This window comes from Scyliorhinus torazame, chromosome 22 (genome assembly GCF_047496885.1).
Source record: "Scyliorhinus torazame isolate Kashiwa2021f chromosome 22, sScyTor2.1, whole genome shotgun sequence".
NCBI classification, from domain to species: Eukaryota; Metazoa; Chordata; class Chondrichthyes; order Carcharhiniformes; family Scyliorhinidae; genus Scyliorhinus; species Scyliorhinus torazame.
Window position 1 is genome coordinate 4,809,510 of NC_092728.1, and position 7,767 is coordinate 4,817,276.

The following is a 7,767-nucleotide window of genomic DNA, read 5'->3' on the forward strand; positions in this document are numbered from 1 at the left end:
TCACTGTCCAGTGATCCCTGGGTTAGAGAGAGAGATGGGAAATCAGCCAGGGTTCCTGCTCCTGATCACTGTCCAGTGATCCCTGGGTTAGAGAGAGAGAGAGAGGAAATCAGCCAGGGTTCCTGCTCCTGATCACTGTCCAGTGATCCCTGGGTTAGAGAGAGAGAGGAAATCAGCCAGGGTTCCTGCTCCTGGTCACTGTCCAGTGATCCCTGGGTTAGAGAGAGAGGGGAAATCAGCCAGGGTTCCTGCTCCTGGTCACTGTCCAGTGATCCCTGGGTTAGAGAGAGAGGGGAAATCAGCCAGGGTTCCTGCTCCTGGTCACTGTCCAGTGATCCCTGGGTTAGAGAGAGAGGGGAAATCAGCCAGGGTTCCTGCTACTGATCACTGTCCGGTGACCCCTGCTTTAGAGAGAGAGAGAGAAATCAGCCAGGGTTCCTGCTCCTGATCACTGTCCAGTGATCCATGGGTTAGAGAGAGAGAGGGGAAAATAACCAGGGTTCCTGATCCTGATCACTGTCCAGTGATCCCTGGGTTAGAGAGAGAGGGGAAATCAGCCAGGGTTCCTGCTCCTGATCACTGTCCAGTGATCCCTGGGTTAGAGAGAGGGGAAATCAGCCAGGGTTCCTGCTCCTGATCACTGTCCAGTGATCCCTGGGTTAGAGAGAGAGAGAGGAAATCAGCCAGGGTTCCTGCTCCTGATCACTGTCCAGTGATCCCTGGGTTAGAGAGACAGGAAATCAGCCAGGGTTCCTGCTCCTGATTACTGTCCAGTGATCCCTGGGTTAGAGAGAGAGAGGGGAAATCAGCCAGGGTGCCTGCTCCTGATCACTGCCCAGTGATCCCTGGGTTAGCGAGAGAGAGGGGAAAATAGCCAGGGTTCCTGCTCCTGATCACTGCCCAGTGATCCCTGGGTTGGAGAGAGAGAGAGGGGAAATCAGCCAGGGCTCCTGCTCCTGATCACTGTCCAGTGATCCCTGGGTTAGAGAGAGAGAGGGGAAATCAGCCAGGGTTCCTGCTCCTGATCACTGTCCAGTGATCCCTGGGTTAGAGAGAGAGAGGGGAAATCAGCCAGGGTTCCTGCTCCTGATCACTGTCCAGTGATCCCTGGGTTAGAGAGCGAGGGGAAATCAGCCAGGGTTCCTGCTCCCGATCACTGTCCAGTGATCCCTGGGTTAGTGAGAGAGAGAGAGAGAGGAAATCAGCCAGGGTTCCTGATCCTGATCACTGTCCAGTGATCCCTGGGTTAGAGAGAGAGGGGAAATCAGCCAGGGTTCCTGCTCCTGATCACTGTCCAGTGTTCTCTGGGTTAGAGAGGGGAAATCAGCCAGGGTTCCTGCTCCTGATCACTGTCCAGTGATCCCTGGGTTAGAGAGAGAGAGGGGAAATCAGCCAAGGTTCCTGCTCCTGATCACTGTCCAGTGATCCCTGGGTTAGAGAGAGAGGGGGGAAATCAGCCAGGGTTCCTGCTTCTGATCACAGTCCAGTGATCCCTGGGTTAGAGAGAGGGAGAGGAAATCAGCCAAGTTTCCTGCTCCTGATCACTGTCCAGTGATCCCTGGGTTAGAGAGAGAGAGGGGAAATCAGCCAAGGTTCCTGCTCCTGATCACTGTCCAGTGATCCCTGGGTTAGAGAGAGAGGGGGGAAATCAGCCAAGGTTCCTGCTCCTGATCACTGTCCAGTGTTCCCTGGGTTAGAGAGCGAGGGGAAATCAGCCAGGGTTCCTGCTCCTGATCACTGTCCAGTGATCCCTGTGTTAGAGAGACAGAGGGGAAATCAGCCAGGCTTCCTGCTCCTGATCACTGTCCAGTGATCCCTGTGTTAGAGAGACAGAGGGGAAATCAGCCAGGGTTCCTGCTCCTGATCACTGTCCAGTGATCCCTGGGTTAGAGAGAGAGGGGAAATCAGCCAGGGTTCCTGCTCCTGATCACTGTCCAGTGATGCCTGGGTTAGAGAGAGAGAGGGGAAATCAGCCAGGGTTCCTGCTCCTGATCACTGTCCAGTGATCCCTGGGTTAGAGAGAGAGGGGAAATCAGCCAGTGTTCCTGCTCCTGATCACTGCCCAGTGATCTCCGGGTTAGAGAGAGAGGGGAAATCAGCCAGGGTTCCTGCTTCTGATCACTGTCCAGTGATCCCTGGGTTAGAGAGAGAGAGGGGAAATCAGCCAGGGTTCCTGCTCCTGATCACTGTCCAGTGATCCCTGGGTTAGAGAGAGATGGGAAATCAGCCAGGGTTCCTGCTCCTGATCACTGTCCAGTGATCCCTGGGTTAGAGAGAGAGAGGGGAAATCAGCCAGGGTTCCTGCTCCTGATCACTGTCCAGTGATCCCTGGGTTAGAGAGAGGGGAAATCAGCCAGGGTTCCTGCTCCTGATCACTGTCCAGTGATCCCTGGGTTAGAGAGAGGGGGGAAATCAGCCAGGGTTCCTGCTCCTGATCACTGTCCAGTGATCCCTGGGTTAGAGAGAGGGGAAATCAGCCAGGGTTCCTGCTCCTGATCTCTGTCCAGTGATCCCTGGGTTAGAGAGAGAGAGAGGAAATCAGCCAGGGTTCCTGCTCCTGATCACTGTCCAGTGATCCCTGGGTTAGAGAGAGAGAGGGGAAATCAGCCAGGGTTCCTGCTCCTGATCACTGTCCAGTGATCCCTGGGTTAGAGAGAAAGAGGGGAAATCAGTCAGGGTTCCTGCTCCTGATCACTGTCCAGTGATCCCTGGGTTAGAGAGAGAGAGAGAGGAAATCAGCCAGGGTTCCTGCTCCTGATCACTGTCCAGTGAGCCCTGGGTTAGAGAGAGAGGGGAAAATCAGCCAGGGTTCCTGCTCCTGATCACTGTCCAGTGATCCCTGGGTTAGAGAGAGAGAGAGGAAATCAGCCAGGGTTCCTGCTCCTGATCACTGTCCAGTGATCCCAGGGTTAGAGAGAGAGAGAGGGGAAATCAGCCAGGGTTCCTGCTCCTGATCACTGTCCAGTGATCCCTGGGTTAGAGAGAGAGAGGGGAAATCAGCCAGGGTTCCTGCTCCTGATCACTGTCCAGTGATCCCTGGGTTAGAGAGAGGGGAAATCAGCCAGGGTTCCTGCTCCTGATCACTGTCCAGTGATCCCTGGGTTAGAGAGAGGGGAAATCAGCCAGGGTTCCTGCTCCTGATCACTGTCCAGTGATCCCTGGGTTAGAGAGAGATAGGGGAAATCAGCCAGGGTTCCTGCTCCTGATCACTGTACAGTGATCCCTGGGTTAGAGAGAGTGGGGAAAACAGCCAGGGTTCCTGCTCCTGATCACTGTCCAGTGACCCCTGGGTTAGAGAGCGAGAGGGGAAATCAGCCAGGGTTCCTGCTCCTGATAACTGTCCAGTGATCCCTGGGTAAGAGAGAGAGAGAGGAAATCAGCCAGGGTTCCTGCTCCTGATCTCTGTCCAGTGATCCCTGGGTTAGAGAGAGAGAGAGAGAGAGGGGGGGGGGGAATCAGCCAGGGTTCCTGCTCCTGATCGCTGTCCAGTGATCCCTGGGTTAGAGAGAGAGGGTAAATCAGCCAGGGTTCCTGCTCCTGATAACTGTGCAGTGATCACTGAGTTGGAGAGAGAGGGGAAATCAACCAGGGTTCATGCTCCTGATGACTGAACAGTGATCCCTGGGTTAGAGAGCGGGGAAATCAGCCAGGGTTCTTGCTACTGGTCACTGTCCAGTGATCCCTGGGTTAGAGAGAGAGAGGGGAAATCAGCCAGGGTTCCTGCTCCTGATCACTGTCCAGTGATTCCTGGGTTAGAGAGAGCGGGGCAATCAGCCAGGGTTCCTGCTCCTGATCACTGTCCAGTGATCCCTGGGTTAGAGAGAGTTAGGGGAAATCAGCCAGGGTTCCTGCTCCTGATCACTGTCCAGTGATCCCTGGGTTAGAGAGAGAGGGAAATCAGCCAGGGTTCCTGCTCCTGATCACTGTCCAGTGATCCCTGGGTTAGAGAGAGAGAGAGAGGAAATCAGCCAGTGTTCTGCTCCTGATCACTGTCCAGTGATCCCTGGGTTAGAGAGAGAGAGGGGGGAAATCAGCCAGGGTTCCTGCTCCTGATCACTGTCCAGTTATACCTGGGTTAGAGAGAGAGGGGAAGTCAGCCAGGGTTCCTGCTCCTGAACAGTTTCCAGTGATCCCTGGGTTAGAGAGAGAGGGGAAATCAGCCAGGGTTCCTGCTCCTGATCACTGTCCAGTGATCCCTGGGTTAGAGAGTGGGGAAATCAGCCAGGGTTCCTGCTCCTGATCACTGTCCAGTGATCCCTGGGTTAGAGAGAGAGTGGAAATCAGCCAAGGTTCCTGCTCCTGATCACTGTCCAGTGTTCCCTGGGTTAGAGAGCGAGGGGAAATCAGCCAGGGTTCCTGCTCCTGATCACTGTCCAGTGATCCCTGTGTTAGAGAGACAGAGGGGAAATCAGCCAGGCTTCCTGCTCCTGATCACTGTCCAGTGATCCCTGTGTTAGAGAGACAGAGGGGAAATCAGCCAGGGTTCCTGCTCCTGATCACTGTCCAGTGATCCCTGGGTTAGAGAGAGAGGGGAAATCAGCCAGGGTTCCTGCTCCTGATCACTGTCCAGTGATGCCTGGGTTAGAGAGAGAGAGGGGAAATCAGCCAGGGTTCCTGCTCCTGATCACTGTCCAGTGATCCCTGGGTTAGAGAGAGAGGGGAAATCAGCCAGTGTTCCTGCTCCTGATCACTGCCCAGTGATCTCCGGGTTAGAGAGAGAGGGGAAATCAGCCAGGGTTCCTGCTTCTGATCACTGTCCAGTGATCCCTGGGTTAGAGAGAGAGAGGGGAAATCAGCCAGGGTTCCTGCTCCTGATCACTGTCCAGTGATCCCTGGGTTAGAGAGAGATGGGAAATCAGCCAGGGTTCCTGCTCCTGATCACTGTCCAGTGATCCCTGGGTTAGAGAGAGAGAGGGGAAATCAGCCAGGGTTCCTGCTCCTGATCACTGTCCAGTGATCCCTGGGTTAGAGAGAGGGGAAATCAGCCAGGGTTCCTGCTCCTGGTCACTGTCCAGTGATCCCTGGGTTAGAGAGAGAGAGGAAATCAGCCAGGGTTCCTGCTCCTGATCACTGTCCAGTGATCCCTGGGTTAGAGAGAGAGAGGAAATCAGCCAGGGTTCCTGCTCCTGATCACTGTCCAGTGACCCCTGGGTTAGAGAGAGAGGGGAAATCAGCCAGGGTTCCTGCTCCTGATCACTGTCCAGTGATCCCTGGGTTCGAGAGAGAGGGGAAATCAGCCAGGGTTCCTGCTCCTGATCACTGTCCAGTGATCCCTGGGTTAGAGAGAGAGGGGAAATCAGCCAGGGTTCCTGCTCCTGGTCACTGTCCGGTGACCCCTGCTTTAGAGAGAGAGAGAGAAATCAGCCAGGGTTCCTGCTCCTGATCACTGTCCAGTGATCCCTGGGTTAGAGAGAGAGAGAGGAAATCAGCCAGGGTTCCTGCTCCTGATCACTGTCCAGTGATCCCTGGGATAGAGAGACAGGAAATCAGCCAGGGTTCCTGCTCCTGATCACTGTCCAGTGATCCCTGGGTTAGAGAGAGAGAGAGGAAATCAGCCAGGGTTCCTGCTCCTGATCACTGTCCAGTGATCCCTGGGTTAGAGAGACAGGAAATCAGCCAGGGTTCCTGCTCCTGATTACTGTCCAGTGATCCCTGGGTTAGAGAGAGAGAGGGGAAATCAGCCAGGGTGCCTGCTCCTGATCCCTGTCCAGTGATCCCTGGGTTAGCGAGAGAGAGGGGAAAATAGCCAGGGTTCCTGCTCCTGATCACTGCCCAGTGATCCCTGGGTTGGAGAGAGAGAGAGGGGAAATCAGCCAGGGCTCCTGCTCCTGATCACTGTCCAGTGATCCCTGGGTTAGAGAGAGAGAGGGGAAATCAGCCAGGGTTCCTGCTCCTGATCACTGTCCAGTGATCCCTGGGTTAGAGAGAGAGAGGGGAAATCAGCCAGGGTTCCTGCTCCTGATCACTGTCCAGTGATCCCTGGGTTAGAGAGCGAGGGGAAATCAGCCAGGGTTCCTGCTCCCGATCACTGTCCAGTGATCCCTGGGTTAGTGAGAGAGAGAGAGAGAGGAAATCAGCCAGGGTTCCTGATCCTGATCACTGTCCAGTGATCCCTGGGTTAGAGAGAGAGGGGAAATCAGCCAGGGTTCCTGCTCCTGATCACTGTCCAGTGTTCTCTGGGTTAGAGAGGGGAAATCAGCCAGGGTTCCTGCTCCTGATCACTGTCCAGTGATCCCTGTGTTAGAGAGACAGAGGGGAAATCAGCCAGGGTTCCTGCTCCTGATCACTGTCCAGTGATCCCTGGGTTAGAGAGAGAGGGGAAATCAGCCAGGGTTCCTGCTCCTGATCACTGTCCAGTGATGCCTGGGTTAGAGAGAGAGAGGGGAAATCAGCCAGGGTTCCTGCTCCTGATCACTGTCCAGTGATCCCTGGGTTAGAGAGAGAGGGGAAATCAGCCAGGGTTCCTGCTCCTGATCACTGCCCAGTGATCTCCGGGTTAGAGAGAGAGGGGAAATCAGCCAGGGTTCCTGCTTCTGATCACTGTCCAGTGATCCCTGGGTTAGAGAGAGAGAGGGGAAATCAGCCAGGGTTCCTGCTCCTGATCACTGTCCAGTGATCCCTGGGTTAGAGAGAGATGGGAAATCAGCCAGGGTTCCTGCTCCTGATCACTGTCCAGTGATCCCTGGGTTAGAGAGAGAGAGGGGAAATCAGCCAGGGTTCCTGCTCCTGATCACTGTCCAGTGATCCCTGGGTTAGAGAGAGGGGGGAAATCAGCCAGGGTTCCTGCTCCTGATCACTGTCCAGTGATCCCTGGGTTAGAGAGAGGGGAAATCAGCCAGGGTTCCTGCTCCTGATCTCTGTCCAGTGATCCCTGGGTTAGAGAGAGAGAGAGGAAATCAGCCAGGGTTCCTGCTCCTGATCACTGTCCAGTGATCCCTGGGTTAGAGAGAAAGAGGGGAAATCAGTCAGGGTTCCTGCTCCTGATCACTGTCCAGTGATCCCTGGGTTAGAGAGAGAGAGAGAGGAAATCAGCCAGGGTTCCTGCTCCTGATCACTGTCCAGTGAGCCCTGGGTTAGAGAGAGAGGGGAAAATCAGCCAGGGTTCCTGCTCCTGATCACTGTCCAGTGATCCCTGGGTTAGAGAGAGAGAGAGGAAATCAGCCAGGGTTCCTGCTCCTGATCACTGCCCAGTGATCTCCGGGTTAGAGAGAGAGGGGAAATCAGCCAGGGTTCCTGCTTCTGATCACTGTCCAGTGATCCCTGGGTTAGAGAGAGAGAGGGGAAATCAGCCAGGGTTCCTGCTCCTGATCACTGTCCAGTGATCCCTGGGTTAGAGAGAGATGGGAAATCAGCCAGGGTTCCTGCTCCTGATCACTGTCCAGTGATCCCTGGGTTAGAGAGAGAGAGGGGAAATCAGCCAGGGTTCCTGCTCCTGATCACTGTCCAGTGATCCCTGGGTTAGAGAGAGGGGAAATCAGCCAGGGTTCCTGCTCCTGGTCACTGTCCAGTGATCCCTGGGTTAGAGAGAGAGAGGAAATCAGCCAGGGTTCCTGCTCCTGATCACTGTCCAGTGATCCCTGGGTTAGAGAGAGAGAGGAAATCAGCCAGGGTTCCTGCTCCTGATCACTGTCCAGTGACCCCTGGGTTAGAGAGAGAGGGGAAATCAGCCAGGGTTCCTGCTCCTGATCACTGTCCAGTGATCCCTGGGTTCGAGAGAGAGGGGAAATCAGCCAGGGTTCCTGCTCCTGATCACTGTCCAGTGATCCC